The 24,303-nt window shown below is 37.3% G+C and overlaps 2 long non-coding RNA genes and 1 other non-coding gene across 14 annotated transcripts in view; all 3 read left to right on the top strand.

Annotated features, from left to right (window-relative positions):
- Window positions 1-23,820, top strand: part of LOC149050780 (uncharacterized) — a 59,706-nt gene extending 35,886 nt beyond the window's left edge. For both annotated transcript variants that reach the window (XR_016184423.1, XR_016184422.1), the window contains one exon: window positions 23,541-23,820. This is a non-coding gene — a long non-coding RNA (uncharacterized LOC149050780). The remainder of the gene's footprint in view (window positions 1-23,540) is intronic.
- On the top strand, window positions 550-24,303 carry LOC149050779 (uncharacterized). Of its 11 annotated transcripts, none has more exons than XR_016184405.1 (4): window positions 16,926-17,336; window positions 19,027-19,162; window positions 23,827-23,906; window positions 24,160-24,303. It is a non-coding gene; the product is annotated as an uncharacterized LOC149050779 (long non-coding RNA). The 11 variants fall into 11 exon arrangements; XR_016184408.1 differs by lacking the exon at window positions 23,827-23,906 and adding an exon at window positions 17,439-17,629; XR_016184409.1 differs by lacking the exons at window positions 23,827-23,906; window positions 24,160-24,303 and adding exons at window positions 17,439-17,629; window positions 19,947-20,512.
- Window positions 12,565-12,637, top strand: Trnar-gcg (transfer RNA arginine (anticodon GCG)). The gene has a single exon. It is a non-coding gene; the product is annotated as a tRNA-Arg (tRNA).

Here is a 24,303-nt window from a genome sequence, read left to right as displayed (position 1 = left end):
ACGATCATAAATTTCTCAACATCCAGGTCTGCGGCATAAGTTTAACTTTTTAGATTTGGTCTCATTGTCTATCCGATACCAATCCGCAGGAAAGTCTTATTCAAATATAAATCTACTTGTGAAAACACCGTTTCACATATGCGGTTTGGAAGTTGCTCACTCCGAGTAATGGGCTCCTGTCTGTCTGTAAAAGTTCCATTTAAGTAACTGATTGGAGAGGCATCCTGGGCTGGGATACTGGGCGAGAAGAGGGAGAGTAAGTGTATTTGGGGACTGTGTAGTGATTATAAAATTCGGTTCGCGGCAAGCGCTCTAAACAGAGAGATATGAAAGACCTTTAAACCGTTTGACGGTTAATTTTAGGGTTCGTCACACCAATTTAAGAAGCTGGCGCGATTTAACCCTACCCGACCCCAGCAGATTATTTTAAATCACTCGACGCGAATCTTCGACTCGAGAGCCACGGCAGACAAGTGAACTTGTGAATCCCGTATTGAATCTGTATTCAATCAAAGAAAGTTTGTGGTATTTCGTTGCATTTGCAAACGGGGGCCCTCTGGTTGGAAATTGGAAAATTTGAACATTTTTGGCGAAAACAATTTTTGAAGAATAAATCTTCCGCTATCTTTCTACATTTGAAATACGTGTTTTGTTTTTACATAAATCCTCTTACGGAATCAAAAATAGCAGTTCTTTGTTCCAACGTCCCCCTTATCCCAGAATTCAGTCCAAATTCTGGAATGTTGTGTTTTAAGGCCAGGATGCTAATGTTGTCATTTTACAGCTCCACGGTGTGTATTTCGTTCAAAGCGAAATGGATTTTACCGCAGTGGCAAGTGAAACAGTCAAATTTATGGAAATGTATATCATGGAAGCGAAAAAGGCTTGAGATAATTAACAAAATAGAAGCTAGAAGGGTCAGCAGTGCCACCAGAGAACTAAACGTAAACACACTACGTTAGTCGGTATAGGGCTAGGATGATGTTGGGGACGAAGTGATTCCATCGCCAACAGTGTCGGCTTTTGAACGAAAACTGAAAACTTGAGTACTTCATGTCACTTCTCTGAATAGAAGTATAGTGGATGTCCTGGGAAAAGCTTAAAGATATCGCTTTGGTGTCAATCCATCAGGAACACAATTTCTGCAGCTCCTGAGGAGACGTTATGTTCGATTAACTTACGCTTCAGGTAAACTCTCTGAAATTTTCGTACAATATTTTTAATAGGCAGCTAACCTATTGAGGTTTAAACGAGAAAATGATGTGTCATTCTTTTAAATTTAACGTGCAGGTGAATTTGAAGTATCGAAGAGAATCAAATCGTGCCAATCGATGCCTTTTGGACTTGTCATCTTAGCTGGGAATGGCAATGAACTTTACTGAAAGCTATTTGCAAAAACTGTGGCTTGTTCACTATGAATATAGAGAGTTTGATTGAGGAGCTGTGTGTAAAATGGTTCCAGAGTCATGAATGTTTTTGAGGTATTAGAAAGGCTCTTGCCCAAGTATTGAGATAATAAATGTGCCAAATTGCTGTGGTGAATTGGAATTGAGTGGTTGTCATTTCGTCATGTACACAAGGATGAATTCTGATTCAAACTCAAAGTCTCTTTTAAATTCAGTGTAGAGCATTAAGGATGCCTGTCACACTTGACACCATTGTGAAAATCTACAAAATGCTGACCAAGAATGTCACTAAAAAACTGATTCTAGTGAAGGAGTCAAAAATATTTCTCATTCGACATATTGTGCAGGTACTCAACAAAATGCTATTTTGTCAAGAATAAGAGGAGTTTTGACACGTTGAACTTTTCTTGAAATGCTTTTGTTACCAGGGTGACATCAAAAGTCAAAATCCAATTTTAGTCCATAATTGCCTCCTATAATCTTACATACTACACGTACAAGTCATGAACCAAACCAATTGGATGTATTTTGTGTTAATTACTTTAGGTGGCAGAAGATACCTAAAAAATGTTTGATTCTTTGTTGTTGTTGTTAATAATTAACAAAGAATAAACAGATGTGGCCAACCTCACTCATTGGTTGGTATGTAGAGTGGTCCAATTACTTCTTGCTAAATTTGAGCAGTTTATGAATGGTTCTAATGATGATTACTGATGATAACTATTTTACTAATGACCTCCTCTTCTGATGGTTCCAACCAGAGTGTCCCCTCAATATTGAGCCTATCATGTTTTGATTACTCACAGTTAAACCTCATCAAGGCCTTCATTAACTGGTTTGCAAAATTTTAAGTCAAATAAGGACTTCCTCTACATGTGAAATGCGATAATTGTTTTTACAGTTGACATCAGCTTTAACCCTTTAACTCCTAAGATCTCATTAGTAAGGAGAAATTCTGTCTTGGTCACACATGGGAGTCAAAGGGTTGACTACAATTATGAAACTGTACTATCTCTCAGTTTGAATTCAACACCCATAGCATCACTAAACAAGTGTAGAATACAAATTAATAGCAGGCACCTCTTGATATGTACATACTTGTATTGTCAAGGTCTGAACTCCATTTGGTTTGAACAAATCAGTTAGATATTGACTGTGGATCTTTTAAGTTGTACATCAGTAATTTAAGCTGTTAAAGCCATCTATATTTATTAGTATCTTTAATATCCACAGACTTGGTTAGAAAGTGATAGCTGTAATTTTTGGTGGCTTCAATTGTGACCAATGTAATGATTTGTTAAATAATTTTCTGATCTTTAAATATAGGTTGGTTCAACTTTTATAATCACTACCACTGCTGGCAGCACATATGAGACATGGTACTGGGTAAACTTCATGGTTGGATCATGGCTGTAATTTATGGTACAGGAGTCTAAAGTTTTGTAATTGACACACCTATGCTATGTCACACTGTGCATATTTAGAAAGACAATATTTATTTCTTAATCCTTAGCCTTGCAACCAGGAGCAAGGTGAGCCAGGCTTACATATTCTGAGAGTGTCTTTAAAGTTTGACATCATTTCCTCAAGTTCCTGAGTGACTTTTAAGAACACTTGTGTAGAAGGAATTAGAAGAATTAGAAGTAGTTCATCCTCCCTAAGTTTCTTCTATAAGCCTGTTTGGCTTCTGAAGCCAAACTGTTTTAGATATTAATGTACATGTACCTTTTTCATGGGGGCTGTGTTAAATGTTTTGAAATACATTAAATGTGGCTGGTGATTGCTCCTATACACAGACATTTAATTATTTAATGCCAACACCTTAGTTATGACTATCATTGATATTCCTTTCTTTAAGAAGAAGGAAAAGAGTAAAAAGCTTTGGATCATACCATGATGACTTGTGTATTTTGTCAGTTCCATTAAAAATGTTGACTAAAGCAAGAAAGCTGGCTTGGGAGAAAATGTTACCATTCAAGGGTAAATAATGTACTGCAAAACTTGTGTCAAAAGAGCTGGGCAGTCTAGATCAGTGTATAGGAAGCTAAGCTAAAAGTGATAAAGCTGCTACAGGAAATACCTAGATCAGTCTTTTGGTCAGCTGGCAGTTCAAATGCTTTCTCCCAGGAGGGCAATACAGATCACTGTCTAGGTAATGAGGAGAGAATGCACCTTTTCCTGATTACAGTAACAACCAAAGGGAAAATTTGTGAATTTCGTTTAGGATGTTGTGCATGCATTCTTTCAATCTTAATGCCTGGTAAGAAAATGTTGATTTCTTCCCCAACTAGAAAATCAAGTATTGTTAACATCATCATGTTAATTACATCTGTAATTAATGTTAATTAAAATCATTTACTTTCAAAGTTTTCATTGACTTTTGGCCTTGGTTTTGCTGAGAGCTACATGAAAATTTAGCCAATGTAAATAAACTAGCTCATTTAATGACTGACTTTAGACTCATGTTCCATTTTATTGAATTGTGTGTATATAGCTGAGTGCTTAGGATGCATCTTGCCTTCAAGCTAGCTTCTGTGTCAATTTTCATGCATACTAGCTTAATGGCTTCTTTGTAATTCAACTTGAAATAAGAAGGTGGCAAATGCAATTAATTGTTGAAATACATAACACAGTGGCTGTGTTTAGTCGTTGGAAATGATGGTAGAGGCTTGTATTTTGTATCTTGATATCATTATAAATGAAAAGTAATGTTGTAAAAGATATTTCCTCTCCAGGCAAATTGAAATAGAAACTTATTCAAATTTTGCACCAATCTAAATGAGTTGTTGTTGTTTTTTTTGTGTCATTTGAATGACATAAATTGTGTTCCTTCTCTTTGTTAAAAAATCAGAAATATTTTGAGTCCATTAGTTTGAGGAATTAAAGTGCTATGTTTAATTTGCCATTATCATTTATGCTGTATGTATTTGTGTTGAACAGGAGATTACAATCAAACTAATACATGTTTCTCTTGATCATCCAATAGGGTTTTTCTCTTAATGAATAATATGATGATACTGATGTTATTAACAATGCAAGGTGATATCGTCCAACAGATAGCTTCTAAGCTCAATGATTGATTTAGACTAAAAAATAGAAAATACTGGATACTTGAAGGGTATCTATGTTCACTTCCTATTTAGCATCAGTCTCAAATCATCAACTTGCATGCCTCAAAAGCTACTGGTGCATGTATGCATACCTTAACCTTTCCAAACATAAAAGGGTTTGACAAAATAGAATTCTGTTCCCCTTATATATGTATGTGGTGTATCTTAACAATCCTTTATATATCATTGTGACTTTTTGCTTCTAAAAACTGAAGCATCCTCGTGAACATCATTGTGAATTTAACACAAATTTAATTTATGTGTGGCTGACACTGTCATCATGAAACTGTTTCTTGTTGCAGGAATAGCTATGAAAAATGAATGATTATTAAAGAGTTAATCAATCACATTGGCCAGCAGTACTGGTAGTCTTGGTAGCCATGATTCCCTTTATCATTCATAGCTGTTAACAAGCTTTCATTTGTAATGCTGGCTTCGAGATGGAATTGTTTAAACTGTTCTCAATAAGTGTGTTAAAAATTAGGCTTTCTTCACGGTGCCAGGGTGTGACAGCCAAATCAATTGGAAAAATTCTTAATCTTATTAACAGAAATCATTGATCATGCCTTTTTTCCTTTTGTTAACTCATTTACTCCCTGAGTGATTGACATGTGACTTCTCCATACAATTTCAAACTGTTCACAGAAGCTCACAAGAAATGAAAATGCAACATACGGGAATTTCCAGCAGGAATACTGATGTACCACTAAAATTAATAAATGGAAAGGGTGGTGAGGAGGTAATTTAACAGTGGACATCATTAGTAGTTTGTGAATGGGTTAACTAGGGGGTTCAGTTATGATGAACATTAACAGGAAAGAATGTGGAGTATCGCAATTATTTGCTTTGATAAGCATTTCTGAAGTGTGTGTGTTAATCCATTCAAAATGTACATGTATGTACCCTGTCAAGGGAGGTTTTCTTGACTCTGTACATGTGTGTGGCTTCCAACAGCTTCCACAGCTTTTTGTGAGCGATGTATATGGAATCAGAGAACAGATTGAAAAGAATGGCGTTGAGGTAGACACCACTTAAAAAGTTACAGAAAAAGCTTTTGACCCCTCTATTTTATTGTCTGCCAAGGGATTCCAACTATGTGGCTGGTGGGCTGTCCTATACCTCTCTAGAAAACCAGTGAAAAATATGTTCGGAAGCAACATTGCTTTTTCAAAAAGCGAAAATGTTAAGGCATTGTAAAAGAATGGTGGGTAAATTCAGTAGAATTCAATTTGTGTTATTTTTGTGAAAAACCTTGTTTTGAGATAGATTAATTTAATAAAGATATTGAAAAAATTTTATCCTTCTTTGTTTATGGATCGGAGTGAGTTTAATAACGACGACCTGAATGATATATAGTCGAATCAGCGATGCTGCTCATTTGAAGCCAAAATTATACTAATTAACTGCGTTCTCGGATGTATTACGTAGCTAAGTTTACTTAAATAAATGCTGATACGATATAGGTGTTTTATAAGAATTTCAGCTCGTCGTAAAATAGTGAAACAACTTTCAGAGAAGTGTAATATAAGCAAGACTAAGGGCGGATCCGGACGACAAAAAGCGATAAACGTTACATTTGAGTGCAAATATTATATTTCTTAGTGCGTAAGCGGGTGGTATTGTACAAATCTTGCGATCTCATTGGTACTGAGAGTGGACAGTATCCTCTCATCCGGCCCGCTCACAGCGCGCGGTATCCAATCCCTTGCGTGTTGAGTCGCTTAGAGCGCCTAGCAGCTTTTATAAGGAAATGTTTCGGTCACGACGTTTAGCCGATAAATAATTTATCAATTCTCTCTCTCTCTCTCTCTCTCTCTCTCTCTCTCTCTCTCTCTCTCTCTCTCTCTCTCTCTCTCTCTCTCTCTCTCTCTCTCTCTCTAAAATCACTTTGGATTGGTTTCGAAATGAATTTTGTGGTAGCAAATTATGAGTTATTAAATGGGTTGTCACGGGGCCTACCAATCGTTAGTAATGTAATGATCCTTCTCAAAAAGCAATTGAGAAAAAAATAAAAACACGAGGTACTTCTTCACAATAACAATCAATTAAATTTACTTTCTGAAATCGGCAAAACAGTTCGTTCGTTTTAAAACGCAAAGCAATGATTTGAGGTCCACGATCTTCTATAAATACACTTTCGTTGAGTCTTTGCAAGTCCGTTAAATTTTGGACATTTCTATTATAAGTTTCACAACAGAAACCGAGGAAGTTCAATGACATGAGTAAACGTAGCATTAAATCCCCTTAAGTGTCTCATGTTACTTCAGTTTTTTCGTGGTGGAAGAAAGACAAGATTTGCACACGCCATTGCGGTAAACAAACGAACTCACAACTTTAGAGGATACATTTGAATTTACTTAGACTTACTTTCTTTGTCACTTAAAACTGAACAGAGGTAAATCCACGTGGACTAATCGCCGATGGAAGTGACCATTACTTTCTTTATGATCACTGGTTGCTTTTGAAGAAAACATCGTCATGATAGTCATGTTTGAAAAATTGCTTGGAAGCCCTTTAAATTTAACCTTTATCTCTTGACGCAAATAAAACTGTTTCGCTGAAGCCTCTCCCTTTGATTTGTATCACCTCTTCTTTCTATATTGTTTACTACTAGCTTTTCAGTTAATAGCCGGGAGGATATTGCCGTAATTACAGCCCTAAATTATTCGGGTGTTTAAAAAAATATATATATTCCCATATTCGAAAAAACCTGTTTATTGCCACATTATTATCTAGGACTTTGTAAGCTTCAACTACAGCTGAATCGCTACAGGTTATTAGTTTCTTAATAAGTGCCCCCTCGATTGAGGGCCCTCCTTCCAATAAGCGCCCCTTCGTTCATCCGAAATTTTGAAGAAGCGCCCGGGCGATTATTCGAGGAAATGCGTTAAATAAAATTGGTTACTTAGGTTTGACGGAAGGGATTTATATTGAGAATCAAGAGGAACTCGTAATGCATCAAGTTAAGATAAAATTCTTTGATAGAAGTATTACATTTCCAAGTAATTCAAGACTTCTCTGAATTTGTGAATTAACGCAGATTTTGCTGTCATCGTGCAGGATGTGGACCAGCCGGCTTTCGTTTATCTCTCTTCCCCCTCCCACTTCACCCACGACTGTGTTACATGAATGCACAAATAAGTATTTCGACAATCCAAAGCTCACAAAAGATTAAATTATGAATTTTTAGATAAACTGAAGCTTTTCAGACATTGTGTTATTGACCTGTGTTCATTCTCTGATACGTGGGTTATTTTGTTCATCTATAGTTAAATATATACCCAACGTGAAAAATTGATTATGATTGGTCCTAGCGAGTTCAGTATATCACCATAACGCCACATATCCGCACAGTCTGCGTCGCAAAGAATTTTGTCATCTGGGAAATAAAAGATCTCTTTTTCTGCTATTGTTCTTACGGTAATAACCAACGAAAATTCCAGAGCCCCGATGCTGATCGTTTTTAAACTTAGGCCGAACTCCAATGTTTAATTTCAATATCCTTAGCGCGACACAGTGACTGAAAACGGTAAACAACATGAGGTGTTGGTACAAAAACTGCCCCATTGTGACTTTGATGAGAGAAATAGAAAAAAAGAGAATAATCTCCAAAGTCTTAAAAGAAAACTGCGGTAGTACTCAGGTAATTTGGAGTACCTGCTAGCCCGGAACCGAGTATTCAGATCGTCACAAACGCGACATCATGTGGCCACGGACACTCGAGCAGGTTATATGAGGCAAATTCTCGTCATTTTCCTGGGACTATTTATGGCATCTCAAAAATGCCCCGATGTTTGGCATCAGCGGTTTTTGCCAGTGGTGAAATAGTAAGCAAAAGAGTCGCCAAACCACTTTTAACCTGTCAATCGGATTCATTCCACAGAAAAAAAAAATCACAACCATTCACTAAAGCTCCTTGATCACATGAACTGAAACAGTCGGCTTTTTCCGTCGCCATACGGTAAGAAATCGGAGTTTACATCGAATGGAATTTACATAAATCAAACTAAAACCTTCAATGAAAACAGCGCATCATTAACTGTCAAACGAGTTCAAGGTCTTTCATATCTCACTGTTTTTACTGCTAGTCGTAAACAGTCTAGGATCCCGAGTAAATCTTTGGATCTGCGGACTGGAAAAGCCAGTCTCCATCTGTCCAACTATAATCACGGTGAAGTGATTCTCACTTTTATAACTTTTGCCTAAACGCATACTCTGAAAATGTTAAATGGTTTCCTTCATGGTAAATGGTTGGAAAATATTCCATCCCTTCTCTCTTTAGAATGTTTTCTGTGCCTTGCATATGGTAGAGTCAGTCACAGTGGGTTTATATCAACCCGGGCCCTCACTGAATCAAGTGACACACGTCTTTGAGAAAGAGATTATAGACTCTTGCTTTGTAAAATTAAACTAAACGCTATGCTTTCTAATCTTTAAAACCTTCCTCAGCCCTTGGCTAGTTTCCAACACCGAAGCAGTCATGACGGACAAATTCTAAGAATCAGCTAGTCTTTTCGCCGGATTGCCGATTTAAGCAAACAAGGGACTGCAACTAATATTTCGGTAAGAACGAGTCTCCACCAGCCACATTTTAAAGACAAATGTATTATGAATGACGATGGAGTTGCCGGCTGTTTGAATTCTCTAATCTATAATCTCAAATCGCTTCCATTCAAATGCCTAACTAGATAAATGACAGTCAGTAAAAATGTGAGAAACACTTGCACCAATATAAATGGCCTATAACACTTTGTTGGATGTTGAGAAGTCTAACCTTTAAAACCTGGTCGTCCAATCTTACAATGGATGTCACTGTCAGTTTGTATTCGTATTGCACCCTAACTTAGTCTGAGACAGTGTTAGAGATGGGAAAGGAATTTAGTTATACTTAATTTACAAGAGATTATTCGAATCTAACTGAATTTATCATTGCGAATTCCTTCCTAGTTGTAATTATTTCGGATATACTCAATAAACGCTCGTTGTCGCACTTATTTACTTCATTTTCTCATTTTCCATAAAAAGCAAAAGGTCAACTGAAAATAGATTACAAAACGCTAACTGATTCGATGTACTTATTAAGAAATGTAACAGGATATTGAAAAGCGAAACAATATAAAAGGAATTTACGTATCGACATTAGCGACTCTAGTTCTCAGGAGAATATCCAAACACGTGCGTTCACCAACTCAACTTATCGTTTACTAATCAAGTTTGATATATTGTTATACGATAAACACCCTGAAGTCACGGTAACACTTTTAATGATCGGGCTGCCATCATATATTAGAGTAAGTTATAGAATTCAGGTCGTCGATTCAAATTTCTATTTACCCTGAAAAGCTTTTCGGATTCGTTCCAATCGATATCTAAATATTTTCACTAAGTCCAAGAAAAGGAAGCAAGTTCTTGTAGCAGTGCATGTGTTTCCTCAGGTTCTTTACCGGGTTCAAGTGATATTTTTTTTGAGCAACATATAAATCGCGATAACGTACTGTGCGCTGTTTGTCATATCGCTGAAACGATATTTTCGGAAAGATATCTCGGCGATTTATCGAAAGAAAGTTACTTTTGCGTTGCACTATAAATCACCTGAGTTGAGCATCTCTTATCGTTTACTGCCCTGAAGTAATTTTTGCCCTTTGGGCTTTTATCTCAGTTATTTTATGATGCCTTTTAATTTGCCCCTATCAAGGAGACTTCTTATTTAGTTATGTTCGCTCTTTGTTTTAATTTAATTTAGGACCAAGCTTTGTTGAACTTAATAACAAGCTTCCTCATTTGTCTTAAAGACTCACCACCTTTCTATTAACATATTCGAAATAATTTTTTTTATTGATGGGAAAACTGCATGATTTCTATCAAGAGAGCAAATGAAGCCTCTACTCAGGCTTTGTTATTTATCAGCATCACAAGATCCAGTGGATGGAAGGTGGTCACTGGTTATAATTTCCCCGAGTTTCCATCTCTGGGGTATTCTTGAGCAATCTAGGATAAATATTGAATGGCTAAAAGTGAATTGTTTTAAAATATTTTCGACTTACCATGATATGAGCTCTGTTCTGTAATATATTTTGAGAAATTTATGATCGTGGGACGTCTCTCTCCTGCATGCATACGAACTGTGTGCAAAAAATTAGAGCCTGGTCGTTGTTCTGGATTGTTGAATCCCGACAATTAAGTTTGCCCGCAACTGACTCCTTTTTATGTGAAAAAACCTGACATGTATTTCAGGTTTCATCAAGAGAAATCGATAAAAATGTACCGTATTTCTCGTTTGAGGTGTAAAAAGCATATCAAAATGGTGATTTTTACGGAACTTTGTAGTTTTTAGAGCCAAACTTTATTGAACTGAGAATTTCCGAAGCGATTGCTGATTGTAAGCATACATGGGATGAAGAGAATATACATTTGATATCCTCTTGACTGGATTTAACTATCGCTAGAAATGATAACCACAAAATCCGTTTTCTTTATTTGCGCGATCTTGGGACCTCAGACCTTTACGCTACACTTTTAAAATTGTCCCTAAAAAATCTCTCTTGAACGACGTCAGTCTTGAAAACTGAACATAATTCCTTGTCCGACAACTTGGGAACTAAAAGATTTTATATAAAATAGTGAAAAGGCCTCTTAGCTCAATGAACTTCAATTGAAAAGACAAAAGTTGCACTACATGGAAAATTTGAACATGGTTTGTGCCGCAGTTAAATCATACCCAACACAACACATGTTTTCTGCAGACTAATTTCTTTGACTGACTTGTTATTGCCCCCAAAGCAGCAAAAACGACCAGTTATTGCATTCGTTCGCAATAACAACAATGTTTATCGAAAGGAGAAGAATAACTAAGTATAGTGGCATGTCGAAATGAAAGAAATGATGAAGCTCGCGCCCTGTCATTTCAGTGCCTGATGCCAGGCCTTTTATCCTCTAATAAAAAAGGCGGCATGCGCTAACTTCCTCTGTTTGAAGGGAACATAGGTTAGAGCTGAAACTCCACACCCTTGGTGAATTTTGTGCGTGGGCATGACTTACCGAATTCAGGACTAAGGGCGGATCTGGATGACAAAAAGCGATAGACAAAACAGTAGAGGGCACATTAAGCTAAATATCAAGTTTTTTTTTTCTCAGAGTGTGAGTGGGCGGTGTTCTACAAATCCTGCTATCTGATAGTTAGATGTGCGCTGTTAGATGAAGCTTAGAACTCCAAATGAGTACTGACGGGAAAATGTCTCGTTTTATAGCATTTTAAGCGGCCTCTCGATAAAGCCCGCACCCCCCTTCCCCCTCATCATCATAATTTCCATTTATTAGCCACTTAGTATATAGTATTTATACAGGTTTAAAAGTATGGTAGGGTGAGGAGACCTCCAAGAAACCATCAGGCTTATAGGGGAGGCCACCTCGGTTGTCAATATGTTTGTAATTAAGTTGTGGATGTGGATGTGCGGCTCGGCCAATCCGAACTCATTTCATTAAAAAATGAATCATCTTCTTTTTACAGTAAAAAAGTTAGTCAAACCAGTGATTGATATTGGGAGAGAATTCCAAATTTTAGGACCTTGGTAAAATATTGTAAATTGTTTAAGATTAGTGCGACAGTTATGTATTCCATAGCAATTGGCTATTCTTGTATCATAACTGAATACTTGCCTATTTCCTCCCTTAATTTTTAGATACGAAGAAAACCTGTTTCTGTTGCCTTTAAAGTTTCAACTACAGCTGAATCAGTACAGGTTAATAGTTCGTTAATAAGCTCCCTTCTTGATTAAGCGCCCTCCTTCCGATAAACGCCCCTCCTTTCAGCCGAAATTTTACAATAACGCTCCGGTGCTTACTCGAGGAAATACGTTTAATGAAGTGGCTTGATTAGGTTTGACGGAAAGTTTTTATTAAAAATCAAGTGGGACTCGCGATAGAAATGGTCACGATAAAATTCTGTGATAGAAATATTATATTTGCAAATAATCCAAGTCTTTGCTGATCCTAGCAGTATGCAGGAAGCGTGTCATATGAACTTCGTAATAGACCTCGTTCACCGTAGAGTCTCTGTGGCTCAGTGGTAGAGCATTGGAGCGCGGAATCCGAAGGTCTGAGGTTCGATTCCTCATGGAGACTCAGAATTTTTTCTTTGTCCCACGCTCATTACAAGACGAAATTCTCTTCGAATTTCTCCAATCCAAGACTTCTCAGAATTTTTGGATCCACACAGATTTTTATATCGTCGTGCAGCCTGTTTTCGCTTATACCTTTCCCCTCCCCCCTTCACCCACGACTGTTTTACGTAATGTAGCTGCGCAATTAAGTATTTCGACATTGTATCAGAGGTCATCTTCAGTTTCACAAGCCAACCCCTCCTTCGTGAGAAATTTTCTTGCCGCCACTTTTGATAATGTGGTTACAATCATATACAAATAGTTTTCAATTCGGACAATGAAAATAAGGCAATTAACGTTATCTAAAGCTTACAAAAGGCTATGTAATGAATTTTTAGATAAACTGAAACTTTTCAGACATTATCCTACTGATCTCTTTGCACTCGCTTGTATTGTTATCTATAAATAGTTACACCCATCGTGGAAAACTGATTCTGATTGGCCCGAGCGATTTTGTTACATCACCATAAATTACTCAAACAAGTTTACCATTATAGTGAAACATACACATGCAATCTGCATCGGAAAGACTATGTTTTCCGCGAGGACAAAAATTTTGTTTTTCTGCCGTTTTGCTTTGGAAAATTTCTCATCGTAAACTGAACTTCGACTTTGCATGTCATTTAAAAATAAAAACAGCGATATCAGTGATAAAAAGTCTCAGAAAAGTAAGGGGAAAAAAGTTTTCTCGGCCACACTGAAGAACAAAGAAACCAACTTTTGGTTACTATGAAGGCGAGAGCAACCCCGGCATCAGTTCAATAAAAGAAATTGTGAAATTTTTTTCATTAAAATACAATGGGACACAAATGTACATATCATAGACTACCAAGCATATAGAGGAACTCTTTTAATTTCAAACTGCCTTTATTTCATCGAAAAAGCCTTGCCATAAACAATTACAAGATAGTTTCTGTGATTAACGCCTAGTGAATGCTCTCCCAAAATGTGGAACGTCGACGTGTCAACAGCACATTGTAGTGGTTAAAACCAACGAGTTAAAAACAGATGATTCCAGAGTTCTGAAGCTAGTCGTTGTAAAAATAAAACCAAGCTTAAATGTTTAATTTCAGTTTCCTTAGCGCGAAAAAGTGTCTTACAAACGGGAAATAACATGAGATGATATCAAAAAAAAGCTGTCCTCCTGTGAACATGATAAGAGAAATATGACAAGGAGAAAGTTTCCGCGACTCTTAAAAAAAACTGTGATAGGGCAGAATAAATTTGAGCTATACGTTCTTCTCTGGAACTTAGTGTTTAGTTCACCATAAATAACACATCATGCTACGGACACCTGAACAGGTCATATGGGTGAAATGTTCGTTATTTTCTGGAAGGTTTATAGCCAGCTCCTAAGAAATTGCAATAATGTTTATCATCGGCTTATTCCAGTATTAGTGGTGAAATAGCAAGTAGATGAGTCTCCCAAACAACTTAGCAATCAGACTCGTTCCACAGAAATAAGAATCGTGCACCAAGGCTCCTTGATAATACGTAACGAAACACTCAGCACACTCAGCAATCTCGAAATAGAAAGTCGCAATAGGGTTTACGTCGGTGGTCAAACGGCAGAAAACTAATCAGTGATTAGGGCCAGATATATTGTAATCGAAAATTTATTATATTATACTCTTGAACGTGACCCATGAAAACGAAATATCATGCCCAAAACTATGCTCCCGTCCTCTAAACTCCCCTACTCCCCTGCTCCCCAGGCCTACCCCCTCTCCCTGTCACCGAGGGATAAAATTAGATTACAAAATGTAAAGGGTGGCTTACTGCAACTTCACACAAAAGAGATCATGTTATTGGACCAAGTTCCTTGCCTACACTTATTTATCACTTATTGAGTGCGTGAGGTAGTAGCCAGGCCTTCAATAACGTAACCTAGCTACAGATAAGTGGTAGAAACGGTATTTGAGACTTTTATGCTGAAAATGACCCTGAAAACGTTATTGTAAAAGTACTAGAAACTCAGTTTCACCTATTTACTCTCAAGAATTTTCGTAATTATGCTGGAATTATGCTTCATCCTGTCTGACTAAAGCAGTACACCCATGATTATGACGGCATAATTTATCGGGGCCTATCTGTCGAACGGTTTCAATTAAGGTCTTTTTCATTATTTTTACCGCATATCACAAACAGTTCTATAGATCTCGAGAACTCCTTGGATCTGAAGACTGAAAATCCAGTCTCCAAATGTTTCCAAATATACTCACTTACAAGTCAATATCAGTATTATAATTTTCGCCCAAAACATAATACTCTTAAAATGTTAAATGGCTTATTTCATCGAAAATGTTTGGGAAACACACCATCCTTTCGCTCTTTAGAATATTTTCTGCGCCTAGCATATGAGAGAATCGTCGGAGTGGGTTTTTATCATCCCCATGGCGGATAACGTGACACTTGTCTCTGGGATTAAAATAAAACGTTATGCAATCAATATTTTTCATTTTCTTAGCCTTTGGCTAGTCTCCAAAGCCGAAACAGCCATGACGGACAAATTCCAAGAATCAACAAGATTGTTTTTGCAGGATTTCTGATTTAAGGAAACAAGAAACTCCAACTAATATTTCGCTGAGGACGGCTGTCAACCAGCCACAATTTAAAAACCATTAAATGATATTTCTCTTAAGTCGACATAACGTGCTGAGCGCTCTTTTTCATATAGCCTACGGCTGTAGAGATATTTTGGAGATATAAATCAGCTACATATCGGACGAAAGTTACTTTTCCAGTGTACTGTAAATCACCTCAGTTGAGTGTCTCTCACCGTTAAGTGTGCTTAAGTAATTTGTTGCCTCGCTTTGGGTAATTTCTTTATGATTATAAGATCGATCTTAATTTGACCCCCTCGCTAAGACATTTTTTACAGAACTGCGGCACAAACGATGTTCACATTAACCATGAAGCGCACCTTTTCGTGTGGTCAGTTGAAGTTATTTTAGTTAAGAAGCCTTTTCCACTGGTTTATACAAAATGATCGAGTTCTGAAGTTGTCGGATGCACTGTTCTGAAGAGCTTGAACCATTTTTAAGGCTGACACCGTTGTAGACAGATTTTAAATGAAAATTTTCAACAGTATTACGAAACTGTCTCAGATCCCAAGATGGCGGACATAACAAACGGACGGTGTGATTATCATATCTAGTAAAGTCATATCCAGTGAATGGCAACAATCAGTGATCAATTCCGGCAGTTCTACGTTCAATAAAACTTGAATCTACAAATTGCTTAATTCCGTAAAAGTTGTCTTTTTGATATGCTTTATACACGACAAAAGAGAAATACGATACCTTGTTTATCGATTTCTCTCGCCTTGATGAAACCTGGAATAAGTGCCAACTTTTTTTCACATGAAATGGAGCGTTATTTTTCATTCAAATCTAACCATCGGAACTCCGCAATCCAGAACAACGACAAGACTCTAACCTTTTTCCCACACTTCCGACTGCAAGCGTATATAGTGCACACTTTCTCTCCAAAGGGCATGCAACATCCGGGCTTGCGGCATAAACTTAACTTTTTGGATTTGGTCCCATTGTACATCCGATACCAATCCGCAGGAAAGTCTTATTGAAATATAAATCTACTTGTGAAAACACCGCTTCACACATGCGGTTTGGAAGTTGCTCACTCCGAGTAATGGGCTCCTGTCTGTCTGTAAAAGTTCCATTAAAGTAACTGATTAGAGAGGCATCCTGGGCTGGGATACTGGGCAAAAAGAGGCAGAGTAAGTGTAGTTGAGGGCTATTTAGTAATCATAAAATTCGGTTCGCGGCAAGCGCTTGAAACAGAGAGATCTGAAAGACCTTTAAACCGTTTGACGGTTAATTTAAGGGTTCGTCACACCCATTTAAGAAGCTGGCGCGATTTAACCCTACCCAACCACAGCAGATTATTTTAAATCACTCGACTTGAATCTTCGACCCGAGAGCCACGGCAGACAAGTGAACTTGTGAATCCCGTATTGAATCTGTGTTTAATCAAAGAAAGTTTAGGGTATTTCGTCGCATTTGCAAACGGGGGCTCTCTGGTTGGAAATTGGAAAATTTGAACATTTTTGTCGAAAAAAATTTTTGAAGAATAAATCTCCCGCTATCTTCCTACATTTGAAATGCGTGGTTTGTTTTTTACATAAATCCTCTTATGGAATAAAAAATACCAGTTGTTTGTTCCAATGTCCCCTCATCCCAGAATGTTGAACGTTGTCTTTGGAGGCCAGGATGCTAATGTTGTCATTTTACAGCCCTGCGGTGTGAATTTCGTTCAAAGCGAAATGGATTTTGCTGCAGTGGCAAGTGAAACAGTCAAATTTACAGAAATGTATATCATGGAAGCGAAAAAGGCTTGAGATAATTAACAAAATAGAAGCTAAAAGGGCGAGCAGCGCCACCAGAGAACCAAACGTAAACACACTACGTTGGTCGGTATTAAGGGCTAGGATGATGTTAGGGACGAAGTGATTCCATCGCCAACAGTGTTGGCTTTTTAACGAAAACTGAAAACTTGAGTAGTTCGTGTCACTTCTCTGAATAGAAGTGTAGTGGATATCCTGGGAAAAGCTTAAAGATATCGCTTTGGTGTCAATCCGTCAGGAACACAATTTCTGCAGCTCCTGAGGAGACGTTATGTTCGATTAACATGTGCTCCAGGTAAACTCTTTTAAATTTTCGCACAATATTTTTAATAGGCAGCTAACCCAATGAGGTTTAAACGAGAAAATGATATGTCATTCTTTTAAATTTAACGTGCAGGTCAATTTGAAGTATCGAAGAGAATCAAATCGTGCCAATCGATGCCTTTTGGACTTGTCATCTTAGCTGGGAATGGCAATGAACTCTACTGAAAGCTATTTGCAAAAACTGTGGCTTGTTCACTATGAATGTAGAGAGTTTGATTGAGGAGCTGTGTGTAAAATGGTTCAAGAGTCATGAATGTTTTTGAGGTATTACAAAGGCTCTTTCCCAAGTATTGAGATAAAAAATGTGCCAAATTGCTGCGGTGATGGAATTGAGTGTTTGTCATTTCGTCATGTACACAAGGATGAATTCTGATTAAAACTCAAAGGTTCTTTTAAATTCAGTGTAGAGCATTAAGGATGCCTGTTACACTTGACACCACTGTGAAAATCAACAAAATGCTGACCAAGAATGTCACTGAAAAACTGATTCTAGTGAGGGAGTCAAAAATATTTCTCATTCGACAAATTGTACAGGTACACAACAAAGTTCTATTTTGTCAAAAATAAGAGGAGTTTTGACATGTTGAACTTTTCTTGAAATGCTTTTGTTACCAAGGTGACATCAAAAGTCAAAATCCAATTTTAGTCCATAATTGCCTCCTATAATCTTACATACTATGTGTAGATATAGTCATGAACCAAACCAATTGGATCTATTGTGTGCTCAATTACTTGAATTGGCAGAAGATACTTAAAAAATGTTTGATACTTTGTTGTTGTTGTCAATAATTAACAAAGAAGAAACAGATGTGGCCAACCTCACTGATTGGTTGGTCTGTAGAGTGGTCCGCTTCTTGCTAAATTTCAGCTTTTTATGAATGGTTCTAATGGTGATTACTGATGATGATTATTTCACTAATGACCTCCTCTTTTGATGGATTCCAACCAAAGGGTCCCCTCAATATTGAGCTTATCATGTTTTGATGGCTCACAGTTAAATCTCATCAAGGCCTTCATTGACTGGTTTGCAAAATTCTAAGTCAAATAAGGACTTCCTGTATATGTGGAATGCCACAATGATTTTTACAGTTGACATCAGCTTTAACCCTTTAACTCCCAAGATCTCATAAGTAATTCTTCTTACTGTCTGCCATATAGTTCTCCTGATGTTAGTTTTGAGAATTTGGTATTGGATCAACTAATAATCCCCTAATTAATATTTTCCTTTATTTTCATCACTTGTCTGCTTAATATTGTATTGATATTGTAAGGAGAAATTCTGTCTTGGTAACACATGGGAGTTAAAGGTTTATTATGAAACTGTTCTCTCAGTTGGAATCCAACATGCATGGCAACACTAAACAAGTGTGGAATACAAATTTATATCAGGCGCCTCTTGATATGTACATACTTGTATCACCAAGGTCTCAGAACTCCAATCGGTTTGAACAAATCAGTTAAATATTGACTGTGGGTCTTTTAAGTTGTGCATCAGTAATTTAAGTTGTTAAAACCATCTATATTAATTGTATCTTTAAAATCCATTGACTTGATTAGAAAGTGATAGGGAGGTGTTGCCTGTAATTTTTGGTGGCTTCAATTTATTGTGAACAAACAGGTTTAACCATTTTGTTAACTAATTTTCTGATCTTTAAATATAGGTTGGTTCAACTCTCCTAACAAATGTCTGTATGATATTATCACTACCACTGCTGGCAGCACATAATTATGTGACATTGTACTGGGTACACTTCATGGTTGGATCATGGCTGTAATTTATGGTACAGGTGTCTAAAGGTTTGTAATTGACACACCTATGCTATGTCACACTGTGTATATTTAGAAAGACAACAATCCTTAGCCTTGCAACCAGGAGCAAGGTGAGCCAGGCTTACATATTCTGAGAGTGTCTTTATAGTTTGACATCATCTCCTCAAGTTTCTGAGTGGCTTTTAAGAACACTTGTGTAGAAGGAATTAGAAGAAGGAGTACTGCACTCAGTGAGTAGTGTGGTTTCTCCTCCCAAGGTTTCTTCTATAAACATGTTTGGCTTCCGAGGCTAAACTATTTTAGGTGTTAATGTACATGTACCTTTTTCATGGGAGCTGTGAAATGTTTTGAAATGTATTAAATTTTGCTAGTGATTGCTCCTATACACAGACATTTAATCATTTAATGCCAATACCTTAATTATCATTGATGTCACTTTCTTTAAGTAGAAGGAGAAGAGTGAAATGCTTTGGATCATACCATGATGACTTGTGTATTTTGCCAATAACAACAACAACTAGCTTCATTACCAAATTGAGAAGTTAAACTTAATTTGCACACATAATATATTAATACAAAAAAAGGTAACATTTACTCAGAATAACTGAAAAGCTAATCCAGCTGAGTAAAAGTAAATAATGTTTAAATATAGGACGTAGGTTGGCACTAAAGCTCGAGCAAAGCAAATTATTGGTCAAAAAAAAAAGAGGACAAAAAAAAAATTTTAAAAAATCAGATAAAGAAAAAAGAAAAAGAAGAAGAAGAGACCAGTTGAAAACTCATGAACAGTAAGACTGTAAGATGTTTTAAGGGGGAGGTGTTTAATGCTTTCGTTAAGGTGATTCCAAACTTTTACAGCTGCAAAGCGAATGTTGAATTTACCATAGTTCAATTCCATTAATTTGTTGACTAAAGCAAGAAAGCTGGCTTGGGATAAAATGTTACTATTCAAGGGTAAACAATATACTGAGCATATTGTGTCAAAAGAGGTGAGCAGTCTGGATCAGTGTAGGAAGTTGAGTGATAAAACTGCTACATGAAATACATGTACCTATATCAGTCTCTTGGTCAGCTGGCAGTTCATATACTTTCTCCCGTGTGAGCAATACAGATCGCTGTCTTAGTAAAGAAGAGAGAATACACCTTTTTTTCTAATCATAGTAACAACCAGGGGGAAAATTTGTGAATTTCATTTAGGATGTTGTGCATGCATTCTTCCAATCTTATTGCCTGGTAAGAAAATGTTGGGTTTTTTCCCAACTAGAAAATTAATTGTTGTTAACATCATCAAAATGACAGCAACCTATCTTTTAAACCATTCAATTTCAAAGCTTTCATTGACTTGTGTTGCTGAGAGCTACTTGTAACTTTACCCAGGTAAAAATATAAGGTGGGATCCCGCCAATCCCACCTGGGATCCCATGTGTGTCCCAGGTGGGATCCCGCCTTTTTCAGGTGGGATCCCGGGTGGGATTATGGAACATCCCGCATGGGATCCCGGGTGGGATTATGGAACATCCCGCATGGGATCCCACCTGGGATTATGGAACATCCCGCATGGGATCCCGGGTGGGATTATGGAACATCCCGGGTGGGATTATGGAACATCCCGCATGGGATCCCACCTGGGATTATGGAACATCCCGCATGGGATCCCACCTGGGATTATGGAACATCCCACATGGGATCCCACCTGGGATTATGGAACATCCCGCATGGGATCCCACATGGGATCCTGCCAATTGAAGTTGGGATCCCACCTTAAATTCCTAATAGCATCCCACCTGGGAAAGCACATCCCGGGCAGGATTAAACCTAGAATCCCACCAATCCGTCTTAGGATCCTGCCTCAAATTTCAGATAGTTTCCCACCTGGGAAATCATATCCCAGGCGGGATTGCATCTGGGATCCTGCCAATCCCAGTTTAGACCCTGCATAAAATTACAGATGGCTTCCCACTTTCAGAAAAATCCTTTGAGGGATCCTCTTTATCACTGGAGACCACAGATTTATGAAATGTACTGGATAGGATATCTTAAAATTAAGAGGATAAAATTTTCTAGGTGAGCTATAGACCCCATCGATCCACTGAGGGTCCAAAACTTTCCAACTAGCTATAGAACATACTGACACCTCCAATGGGATCCCATTGTCTTACCAAGCTATTGATCATAAATGATTCAAACAGTACATGAATACATAGACTATATGTGATAAAGATCTCATAATTTATTTGCAATGAACCAGCATGTGTTTGACTTGTTTCATTAACAAATTTCTTAATCGAACATTCTTAAAGAATAACAGCAAAACTCAGCATAGTACTTTTTCTTCATCATTTAAGCAGACCATCTACAGTGTAATAAGGCTCAACGTTTAAAAAAATTGGCTGTTGTGTATCAAAGAATAAAAGAAAGACAAAACCTCAATAATTCATGTTATCAAAATTTTGACAAAGGTAATGATTGAAAGTCTGCTCTCTCTTCAGTCGAATTTTTCAAAGCAAAGCAAGGTCAGAATGTTCCCAAATGTGACTAAAGTAATCTTGAAACCTTACTCATAGATTTATTTCATTGTAAAGTGTAAGCTTAGGAAACTGCAGTATGCAAGCGACCAATTCGATTCTCAGAATTATTTGAGTTTCAGTTGCGCTGAGTGTTAGGTAAGATTAATTCAAGCCGTTATTTCTATTCTTTGATAAGATTTTGATCACGTAACGAATATGGCAATTTGTACTCACCACAAACTTCTAAAAATCCTAGCTTTAAATGGCCACTCGATCGTTGTTTGAACCAGTCGATATGTCAACTGTTAATTGTCCCTTCTTTTAAGTTCACGGCGCCAACGACTTTCTTTTCATTTAAAACACTCACGCTGTTCTCGTTTTCCCATTAAACCACAATAAAACCAATCTTTAGAAGTGTTATATTAGGCAAAACAGTTGGGAAAAGAAACAACTTGAAGCAAGAGCGGTTAACCGATGAAAAGTACATTCAAAGATGAGCGCCAAATAGAGTTTTCTTTGTTTCCGATTACGGGCATGATCACGTGGACCTTTTAGCAAAGAGAATCCGCTGGCTTGACCCATTGCAGTCTCAAGAGAAGCGCGCAACATTATTCTGTCTCTTCTGACCGGTTCTCCTCTCTTAGATGGTGGATACCTTGGATTCATGTTTTGATGATGACATAAATAATGATGTGAATTCACTCTATGTAGAAATAATCGACAAGAATCGAACAAGAATGCACGATTTGTGGCCGAAAGTTTTCGAGAAAAGAAAGACTCGAAACCCACTTGAGTTATGTTCACGACGAAGGTGAGAAACAACACAAGCCAATAACATTAGGAAGTATAAGAGATACCTAGATGATCACAGTGTACCAGTACCCAAATCAACAAGGCTTGACCACAACAAGCGTTCAGCAACACGTTTCAACACAGTTAGCCATCTCGATTCCTCAGTTGGTCTTTCCAGTGAACTAGCAGTGGTGCCAACAGAGTCAAGTGCGTCTCATAACGGAGAAAACATTTGCACGAGAGACAGAAGCAACTACATGCGATTACAGAGGTGCATTGGAATTCTCGTCTGCAAATGGTTATGCACAGTCCGAAGCGTTACCGAGCTTGGAAAGGGGTGGAGAGAACGAAGATACAAGGTTGTCATTTTATACTACAAGTACAATTTTATACCAGACCTACAAGGTATAGAAAAATTTTGTTGATCTCTGACACAGAGAAGAACAACAATTAAACTTTAGAGCTGTTATTATTGAACTGTGACTTGTACTTTTCATTTGTATGTAAAGAAGGAATTGTATTTTGCACCAAAAATATAAAGAAGTAATATTTTTTAGGAGGTCCAGTGATTGGGACATTTAAGAAATTAAGTTATGAAAAGAAACTCGGTTTGTACTTCTCACTAATAACAGTCTTGTTTTAAAAATATTTTCAGATCAGAGTTTCAAATAAAGCAAATTGAAGAAGTCATTTAAAAGGTGTATTTTCTCAAAGGGAACAGTGACCACCTCTGTCTTGTCTGCATGCCAAATATTTGCGGAGTGTGTGGATGATCCATAAGTATTGGAACTCTCACAAAAACGTTTTGTAAGAATAAAAACAGCAAAACAATATTTTCGTAGCTGGGATAAATAATCCCAGGTGGGATATGTAAATCCTGACCAGGATCCCGGGTAGAATGCATAAGTCCCATCTAGGATCCCGGGTGGGATGCAGGAATCCCGCATTAAATGCGGGATCCCAGGTGGGATCAAATTTTCATCCCAGGTGGGAAAGGTGGGATCCCACCACCTAAGGCGGGATCCCGCCATTCCCACCTGGGATCCTGGGTGGGATTGCCGGGATCCTGCCTATATCCCGCCTGACATTTTACCTGGGTAGCCAAGGTAAATGAACTAGCTTATTTCATGACTGAATATTAGACTCATATTCAATTTTGTTGAATTGTGTGTATAGCTGAGTGCTTAGGATGCATCTTGCCTCTAAGCCAACCAAACCACACCACTTATTGTTACATTATTTTTGCAGTTTTTTGCCTAAATTTTCCTTCCAGCAACAGGAGAAATTACTAGTAACTCTAAAGTAAATCCAATCATATATGATTCAGAGGACAATTTGTGTTCAACAGGAAATTACAATGAAACCAATATGTTTCTCTTGATCATCCAATAGGGTTTTTTTCTTAATGAATTATATGATACTGATGTTATTAACAGTGCATGCTGATATTGTCCAACAGGTAGCTACTACATGTAAGTTCAATGAGTGATTTTGACTAAAAATAATAAAATGCAGTATACCCTCATATATCTCTGTTCACTTCCTATTTAGCATTAGTCTCAAATCATCAACTTGCATACCTCAAAAGCTACTGGTGCATGTATGCATACCTTTACCTTTCCAAACACAATAAGGATTTGAATTGAGAAACATAATTCCAGTCTCTTCATGTATCTGGTGTTATTTGACAATCCTTTAAAAATCATTGTGACCTTTTACTTCTAGGAACTGAAGCATCCTCATGAACATCATCGTGTATAAAACAAGAGTTTAACTGATGTGTGGCTGAAACTGTTATATCATTGCATTATTTTCTTAGTATTTTTTGTTGTATGGAAAATGAATGATTAATAAAGAGTTTATAAATGA

The sequence above is a fragment of the Pocillopora damicornis genome, chromosome 2, assembly GCF_964200805.1.
Source record: "Pocillopora damicornis chromosome 2, jaPocDami1.2, whole genome shotgun sequence".
NCBI classification, from domain to species: Eukaryota; Metazoa; Cnidaria; class Anthozoa; order Scleractinia; family Pocilloporidae; genus Pocillopora; species Pocillopora damicornis.
This window is presented reverse-complemented; position numbering and strand designations above follow the sequence as displayed.